Source organism: Triticum aestivum, chromosome 7B (assembly GCF_018294505.1).
Source record: "Triticum aestivum cultivar Chinese Spring chromosome 7B, IWGSC CS RefSeq v2.1, whole genome shotgun sequence".
Taxonomy (NCBI): Eukaryota; Viridiplantae; Streptophyta; class Magnoliopsida; order Poales; family Poaceae; genus Triticum; species Triticum aestivum.
Genome location: NC_057813.1, coordinates 50,103,974 through 50,113,373, shown reverse-complemented (window position 1 = coordinate 50,113,373; position 9,400 = coordinate 50,103,974).

Here is a 9,400-nt window from a genome sequence, read left to right as displayed (position 1 = left end):
ACTGCTTCATGGCACGCGGTGCCAAGGTAAAATCGCGCGATGCTTACTTTCAAACATCAAGTGAAGATGACTCTGATTGTGAATCTAAACCCAGCTACAAAACACTTGCTAAAATTGCTACTGAACAACAAAGGGCTATGGAACATACTCAAAAACTGTTAGACAAAAGCGATGACCTGTTGGACGCGGAAATGACACGTTCACAGTCCTTAGTTGAAGACATAAAAAATCTTCATGCTAAGTATCAAGAACTTGAAAGTCTTCATGAGACGCTCTCAACCACTTATGAAAAGCTCTCCTATGATTATCTTCAAAGGAAGCAAGAGCTTGAGAAACTGAAAGCGTCTCATGAAGATCTTCAAAAAGAGAATGAGTCATTTCGCACTCAACAGATTAGTCCCGCTCAGGATGAATTTGAACCACCGTGCTTAAAATGCATTGAGCGTGATAACGTTACCTCTGTTGCTGAATGTTCCACTGCTGCTACTGTTGCTCTGTCTTCAACTACTGATGTGGTAACTAACCCCTCTTCTGAGGATACCACTACTATTGCTGATGAAAATGCTAGGTTGAAGACATTGCTTGAAACAGGGATGTACAAAAGTTTGAAGGGACATCAGACACTCTGCGATGTCCTCAAAAAGCAGATTCTGAACCGAAACCCTAGGAAAGAGGGTGTTGGGTTCGAGAGGAAAATGAATGCTGATGGTTCCTATTGGAAGCCTGAGCAGTATCCCAAAACCACATGGGTTGCTGCAAAGGAACCTTCAGTGGATCCATCCACTTTATCTGGATTTACCTGTGCTAATCCTATTATCATTGATGAATCCTTTGATGCAAACTATAAACTGTTCAAAAATCAGAATGGTGAAGTGTTTGCCAGGTATATTGGTACTAACTGCAGGAATGGACCTCCTATGAAGAAGATCTGGGTTCCCAAAAGCTGCCTTGAGAATCTTCCAGTGAATGTCATCATGACACCACCAGGGAAGAAGACAAACCCCAGACCAAAGGCATCATATGGTCCAACGGCTACTTACGAACACAGGACTCACTTGAGTCACCCTAACGCCAATGTTTTGCAGGGAAATCATACTCAGACTCATGAATATGAGCATGTGTCTTCAAACCGCTATGTTCATAGAACTAAGAACTTTTCTGCTTATTCACATGAGTATCATTCATTTCCTGCAAGGCTATTTGCTAGGGCTTCAAAGCCGAAATTCTCAGATGCTGCACTTAGACTCATTGCTTCTAAGCCACCCCTGAAAATGTGGGTGGTGAAGAAGAATTAACTCTCTTTTGCAGAATGTGGTCTCCAGCCAGCAATCAATGGCGTCCGATATTATTGCTGGGGACCTAAAACATAAAGGGACGCATGATAAAATGACTTACTATGTATTCCACATATGAATCTCTTATCTGTCATACTGTGTGTTCTAATCTTGATCTATGCTGTGATAATCCTAGTATGCATAAAATGCTTATGCTTCACAACATACCTTGTGAAGCCTATCCTCCTAACTGCACTGTAGGGCATGTCACCAAAAGCTTCAGAATGGATTATTGACAGCGGATGCACTAATCATATGACTGGTGATCGAAGTCTTCTCATGGACTCAACCTTACGTCCATCCGACAAGAGTCAAATCACATTTGCTGACACTGGTAAAAGCAAAGTATTGGGTCTAGGTAGAGTTGCAATCTCTAGGGATCAACACATGGATAAAGTGATGCTTGTTGAATCCCTTGGATTCAACTTAATGTCTGTCTCAATGCTTTGTGACTTAAACATGATTGTGCTATTTGGAAAATATCGTTGCCTTGTACTAATGGAATCTGACAAATCTCTAGTCTTTGAAGGATATAGGAAAGATGATCTATACATGGTAGATTTCTCAGCAGGTCCACAGCTTGCCGTATGTCTTCTCACAAAAGCTTCAGAATGCTGGCTCTGGCATCGAAGGCTAGGACATGCTGGCATGAGGAACTTACACTCACTTGTCAAGAAGAAGCATGTCATTGGCATCGAAGATGTCAAGTTCAAGAAGGATCATCTGTGTGGTGCCTGTGAAGCTGGAAAGATGACAAGGGCAAAGCACCCCTCGAAGACAATCATGACAACATCTCAACCCTTCGAGCTGTTACACATGGACTTATTTGGACCTACTCACTACTCCACCCTCACAACAACTGCCTGTCTCTATGGCTTCGTCATTGTTGATGACTACTCAAGATACACATGGGTTCATATAATTCTTTACAAGACTGAAGTGCAAGATGTCTTCAGGCGCTTCGCAAATCGAGCAATGAACAATTATGGCGTGAAGATCAAGCATATCAGAAGTGACAATGGCACTGAATTCAAGAACACAGGACTTGATCTGTATCTGGATACAATGGGAATCACTCATGAGTTCTCTGCTCCGTACACACCTCAGCAAAATGGCATCGTTGAGCGCAAAAACAGAACCCTCATTGAGATGGCTCGAACAATGCTAGATGAATACAAGACACCAAGAAAGTTCTGGCCTGAAGCTATTGATACAGCCTGTCACATCATCAACCGTGTTTACATCCACAAGCTTCTGGACAAAACATCCTATGAGCTCCTTACTGGCAAGAAGCCAAATGTCAGTTACTTCAGAGTCTTTGGTGCTAGATGCTGGATCAAGGATCCCCATCACAAGTCAAAATTTGAACCTAAGGCTCACGAAGGCTTCATGCTTGGCTATGGAAAGGATTCACACTCTTACAGAGTCTTCAACCTCTTCTCTATAAAATCGTTGAAACTGTGGATGTGAAATTTGATGAAACCAATGGTTCACAAAGAGAAATTCTGCCAAGTACACTAGATGAAGCTCCTCCAAGCGAATCTATCAAGCTGATGGGAACTGGTGAAATCATGCCTTCTGAAGCACAGCCTGAAGAGGAACTTATCATCTCTGCACCAAATCAACCTGAAGACACTGCTCAGACCGAAGACAATCCTCCCAATGATGACAATGATCAGCCAGAGCAAAGTCTTCGTCCTGTTCATCCTCGTGTTGCAAATGAAGTACAAATCGAGAAGATAATTGACAGCATCAACGCGCCTGGTCCGCTTACTCGCTCAAGAGCAACACAGTTAGCAAACTTCTGTGGGCACTTTTCATTTGTGTCAATATCAGAACCCAAGAAAGTTGCTGAAGCTTTTATGGAACCCGAATGGATTCAAGCCATGCAAGAAGAACTTCAACAGTTCAAGCTGAATAATGTTTGGGAACTTGTCAAGCGACCTGACCCTCGCAAGCATAACATTATTGGAACAAAATGGATATATCGAAACAAGCAAGATGAGCATGGTCAAGTCGTCAGAAACAAAGCACGTCTTGTGGCTCAAGGATATACTCAAGTTGAAGGAATTGACTTCGATGAAACATTTGCTCCTGTTGCTAGGCTTGAAGCTATTCGCACACTGCTAGCCTATGCTAATCATCACAACATCTTGCTATATCAAATGGATGTAAAGAGTGCATTTCTCAATGGCAAGATTGAAGAAGAAGTATATGTCGCACAACCACCTGGCTTTGAAGATCCAAAACATCCTGATATGGTGTACAAGCTAAACAAAGCACTGTATGGCCTCAAACAAGCTCCTCGTGCCTGGTATGATACAATCAAAGACTTCCTAAAGAGCAAAGGCTTCAAACCTGGATCCCTCGATCCCACACTCTTCACGAAGACATATGATGGTGAACTGTTTGTGTGCCAAATATATGTGGATGACATAATCTTCGGCTGCACCAACCAGAAGTACAGTGATGAGTTTGGGTACATGATGCAAGAGCAATATCAAATGTCCATGATGGGTGAGCTGAAGTTCTTCCTTGGTCTTCAAATTCGTCAGCAACGAAATGGCATCTTCATATCTCAAGAAAAATACCTCAAAGATTGTCTGAAGAAGTTTGGAATGGAAGACTGCAAAGGCTACACGACGCCAATGCCAGCCAAACACCATCTTGGTCCCGACGACAATGGTAAAGAGTTCGATCAAAAGGTATACCGCTCCATGATTGGTTCTTTGCTTTATTTATGTGCATCTAGGCCAGATATTATGCTTAGTGTTTGCATGTGTGCTCGATTCCAAGCGGCACCAAAGGAATCGCATCACTTAGCTGTGAAGCGAATTCTTCGATATTTGGCTTACACCCCAACACTCGGATTATGGTATCCAAGGGCTCAAAGTTTGATTTGGTTGGATTCTCGGATGCTGATTATGCTGGTGACAAGGTGGATCGCAAGTCTACATCAGGCACATGTCATTTTCTTGGTCGATCACTTGTCTGTTGGTCTTCAAAGAAGCAGAACTGTGTATCACTCTCAACTGCTGAATCTGAATACATTGCTGCTGGATCCTGTTGTGCTCAGCTTCTATGGATGAAGCAAACTCTCAAGGATTATGGCATCAACCTGAAACAAGTACCTCTCTTCTGCGACAACGAAAGTGCCATCAAGATAGCCAACAATCCAGTCCAGCACTCGAAGACAAAGCACATTGAAATACGTCATCACTTTCTCAGAGATCATGTTATGAAGAAAGATATAGATATCATGCACGTCAACACTGAAGAGCAACTGGCAGATATCTTCACAAAGCCCTTGGATGAGAAAAGGTTTTGCAAGTTACGGTGTGAGCTAAATATCTTGGAATCCTCGAATGTCCTGTGATCAGGCACACATCCTAACACTTATGCATGTTGATGACTTAGATGTGCAACACACAAAGTAATGTATATCTTCAATCAATGAAGATTTACACTCTGAGTGTGAATACATTAACATGGAATTTGACTTCGGAGCGCCACGATAATTGTGCGCCGTGTCTGGGTCTAATACTTCCTATACGGTGGGTAACGCCACCACCAACTTTCTCTGTTTGAAGTGTTTCACTCATGGCGTTATATTGCAATAACTTCGCATTTGGTTTGTCTTCAGTTTCAATTTATCTTCATGATCTTCTACACTATGATGATTTGATTGCTTTCTGATATATATATATATATATATATATATATATATATACTAGTGTTCTGTCCTCTACAGCATTCACTTATAGCTATGTCTTCAAGATTGGATCTTTTGAACTAAGTGAATGTGATCGGACCCTAACCTCTCTATGCTTCCTATCTCAAACTCTATCTGTCCAAATCATATGCATTCTATTGAAACTGTCGAATGTCTTCTCTGCATCCTAGTCAGTAGAAGGCAAAGAGACGAACATTAAATCTGTTTTAAATGACTTATTTTTATTGTTGAAATCTAGAGAAGCCAGAAGAACTCTCCGACATGCCTGGCGGGCGTGGGAACGTGGGACAATTCTAAGTATGTTGCATGCTTGCCACGTACCCCTCAGATGTGAACCGCTAGGGGCACCAGCGTAATTGCGCTGTGTCTCTCACCTACTTATAAATACTTGTCCCCTGCGGTAAAGAAATCCTTCTTCCACCTCTCCACCTCCGTCAAAACCCTAGCGCCACCGCTAGCTCGCGACGACGCCGGCGACGAAGCGCTTAGCTGCCGCGACTTCTCCGACGCCGTCCTCACGCCGGCCGCGGACATCGTCCTCTCCGCCGTCGCCGTAGGTGTCCTCCGTCGCCAAGTTAGGGCATGGTGGGCTGAACTGCTCTGTCTCCTATTCTTCCCAGCTAGCAGTTCTTCGTGCGGTAATTATAACTCTATTTTTACCACCTTTTTGATCTTCAAGATTCATCCTGTTTACCAAAAGTAGTTTCTGCCTATTCAATGTTAGATCTATTCTGTCTGCATCTCATACTGCCTGAGTCAATTCACTTAGATTTCCTGTCTAGTTTGATTCCTCACTTGTACTCATTCACGGATTGGTACAAATCTGGAACCAACTCACCTATATAAGTGAATGTCTTCGCATCATGAGGTCAATATCTTCAAACTGATTTATCTTCAAAATCTTCTGAGAATGCATATGACCTCTTCCCCTTCCCTCGCATCTCTAATGCTGTCACAGGTACATGTCCGTGGGAGAATCCCTTGGTTCTCATAGTCTGCATTCGTTTGCAGAATACTTACAGCATCATATCAATTCTCCTGAAGCCAGTTCCTGCTTGACCAGCAAGCGTAAATCTCTGAAGCCTCTGAACGTATTGAAGCCATTCAGCTTGAAGTTCATGGCCACAGAAAAATCAGCAAGGAAGGGTGGCAGACAGCGTCGTGGGGGAACATCAAGGGATCTGCCTGATGATCTGGCAGAAATGTATAAAACAGATCCTGAAGAAGATTACAATCAGCGCAAGACTCGAATCCAATGGATTCGACGCTATTGGGCTGAACAGTGGTACAAGTACAAGTTCGTCACCCAGGAGTACGCAGAGAAAAATGCTATCAAGAGCCCTTGGGGTGATATTCTCTATCGAGGCCTTCCCCCCAAGAACAAAGCTGAAGCCATTGCGCAAGAATTCTATCCTTGCATGGTCCGTGGGCCACAGCCTGAAGAAGCCGACCCATCATCATTGCTCTGGTGTCGTGACGACAATCTCTTCAAGCGCAACTTCCAGTTTGCTAAGGCTTCAGCAAAGGAAAACAAGAAGTCACGGGGATTAGACTTCAATCCTGGTCCCTCTGCTCCCCGTGATGATGGCACACGTGAAGCTGAAGAAAACAGAATTGGCCCCTTTGCAAACCTTGATGGCCTCATCACTTACATCTTGGTCCAAGGTGCCAAGGTAGATCATTCTGATAATGATGCTGACACTGATGAAGCCCCAGCTCCTCCTTCGAAGCCACAGAAGCAAAAGAAGCTAAAGGCTTCTAAATCAGCACCTCCAAAAGCTTTACGCGCGAAGCCTCTGGCCACTGCACCTCCTGAAGCCAGTGTGCAGTCTGAAGATCAATCCCGTATCTCCAAGAAGACGGAGAAGAAAAAGCAACTTGTCAGGCATACTGATCAAGCCTTGACTCCTGCCGCCATTCTGCGTGAAGAACCCATTGATCTGTCAAGTGATGAAGATCTTGCTGATGATGCTCTTGAGCAGCTGATAAAGAGCAAGGAAGAAGCAGAAATCTTCAACAACTTGCCTCTCTTTGATGTGGCCATCATCCACAATTTCATTGATGAGTGGTTCGACACCCCCAATGTCAGCTTTGAAGATTTACAGCTTCCCATTGGCCTCAGTGTCTCCTTCAATGGTGCCATTGCTTCTGAGCTGGCTCTCGCTCAGCGAATCGTTGAGCTCAAGAACAAGATTGATTATGAGAAGGCTTAGTTCAAGAAGCATGTGGCCAAGCTAAGTGTTCAAGACGTCCGAAACTTCAAAGTCATGCTGCATGAGCTTAAAGAAGCTTTTCTGAAGAAGCGCCAAGAAGCTCAAGGCTCTCGTGAGCGCATGAAGCGTTTGGCTGATAAGTGTGTGCTTGCCTACAATGAGGCTGAGAAGCGCAAGTCACTTGGCCGTCCTGGCATTGACCCCAGGATGGCTGCAAAGAAAAAGAAGAAGCTTTCTGCTGACCAGCCTGCACCTTCAAGCCAAGAAGCCCCACGCATTATCTTCCCGAGCAGCATGACTGGCTCGAAGCCAAAGGTCACCACAACCGCTTCTGAACAGAAGAAGACGAGGGCTGCCGAGGCTGAAGCCAGAAAGAGGAAGAATACTGAAGCCTCTGATGCCGCTCCCTCCAAGAAGAAGCGCAAGACCAAGAAGAGTCGGGCTGCTCCCACAGAGCCCCTTGTTGTTGAACCCATCTCAGTGGTTCGTCCTGCATCTGCATCCCAAGAACTTCGCATGACTGTTCATGAGCCTGCTTCCACAGAGGCTCCTGAAGCTGAAGATATACCAGCAGCTGAACCCACCGCTGCTGAAGACATTGGTCATCATGACAATGTTGAAGATGATGAAGTTCTTCCTCAGATCGAATATAATGTGGTATCATCGCCTGTTCGTACGAACAGCGAAAACATCAGCATTGGTCGTCCTCTGACGCCAATTGCTCAGGATGCATCGTGGGCTGATCACCCATAGCAACAAGACTCCCCCAGTACTCCCCAACAACAACAAACCACACCGTCCGTACAAGTTGAAGAGGATGAGGACCTGCCCACTCCATCTCCAAAGGCGTCGCCTGTACTACAAAGGCTTCACAAAGGACCAAGCCCTCAAGTCCCTCTTCTGAGCGTTCCAGAAGGAGAAGTGCACCGTCAACCTGTTGCACGTCAAGTGTTCTCTGAAGCCACTCCAACTGTGAATGTCTCTGTGTCTGAAGCACAAGCTGCTGAAGACAATCCGGCTGCATTAGCCGATGAGGAACGTCAAGAAGAACGTGTCCAAACTCCCCCCATGCCTGAAGAAATAGTTCATGAAGTGAACATGTCTGTGTTGGAAATATGCCCTAGAGGCAATAATAAAAGTATTATTATATTTCATTGTTCATGATAATTGTCTTGTATTCATGCTATAACTGTATTATCCGGAAATCGTAATACACGTGTGAATACTTAGACCACACTGTGTCCCTGGTAAGCCTCTAGTTGACCAGCTCGTTGTGATCAACAGATAGTCATGGTTTCCTGACTATGGACATTGGATGTAGTTGATAACGGGATCACATCATTAGGAGAATGATGTGATGGACAAGACCCAATCCTAAGCATAGCATAAAAGATCGTGTAGTTCGTTTTGCTAGAGCTTTGTAAGTGTCAAGTATCTCTTCCTTCGACCATGAGATCGTGTAACTCCCGGATACCGTAAGAATGCCTTGGGTGTACCAAACGTCACAACGTAACTGGGTGACCATAAAGGTACATTACAGGTATCTCCGAAAGTAGCTGTTGGGTTGACACGGATCGAGACTGGGATTTGTCACTCCGTATGACGGAGAGGTATCTCTGGGCCCACTCGGTAATGCATCATCATAATGAGCTCAAAGTGACCAAGGTGTTGGACACGGGATCATGCATTACGGTACGAGTAAAGTGACTTGCCGGTAACGAGACTGAACAAGGTATTGGGATACCGACGATCAAATCTCGGGCAAGTAACATACCGATGACAAAGGAACAACGTATGTTGTTATGCGGTTTGACCGATAAAGATCTTCGTAGAATATGTAGGAACCAATATGGGCATCCAGGTTCCGCTATTGGTTATTGACCGAGAATAGTTCTAGGTCATGTCTACATAGTTCTCGAACCCGTAGGGTCCGCACGCTTAACGTTACGATGACAGTTTATTATGAGTTTATAAGTTTTGATGTACCGAAGTTTGTTCGGAGTCCCGGATGTGATCACGGACATAACAAGGAGTCTCGAAATGGTCGAGACATAAAGATCGATATATTGGAAGCCTATATTTGGACATCGGAATCGTTCCGGGTGAAATCGGCATTTTAC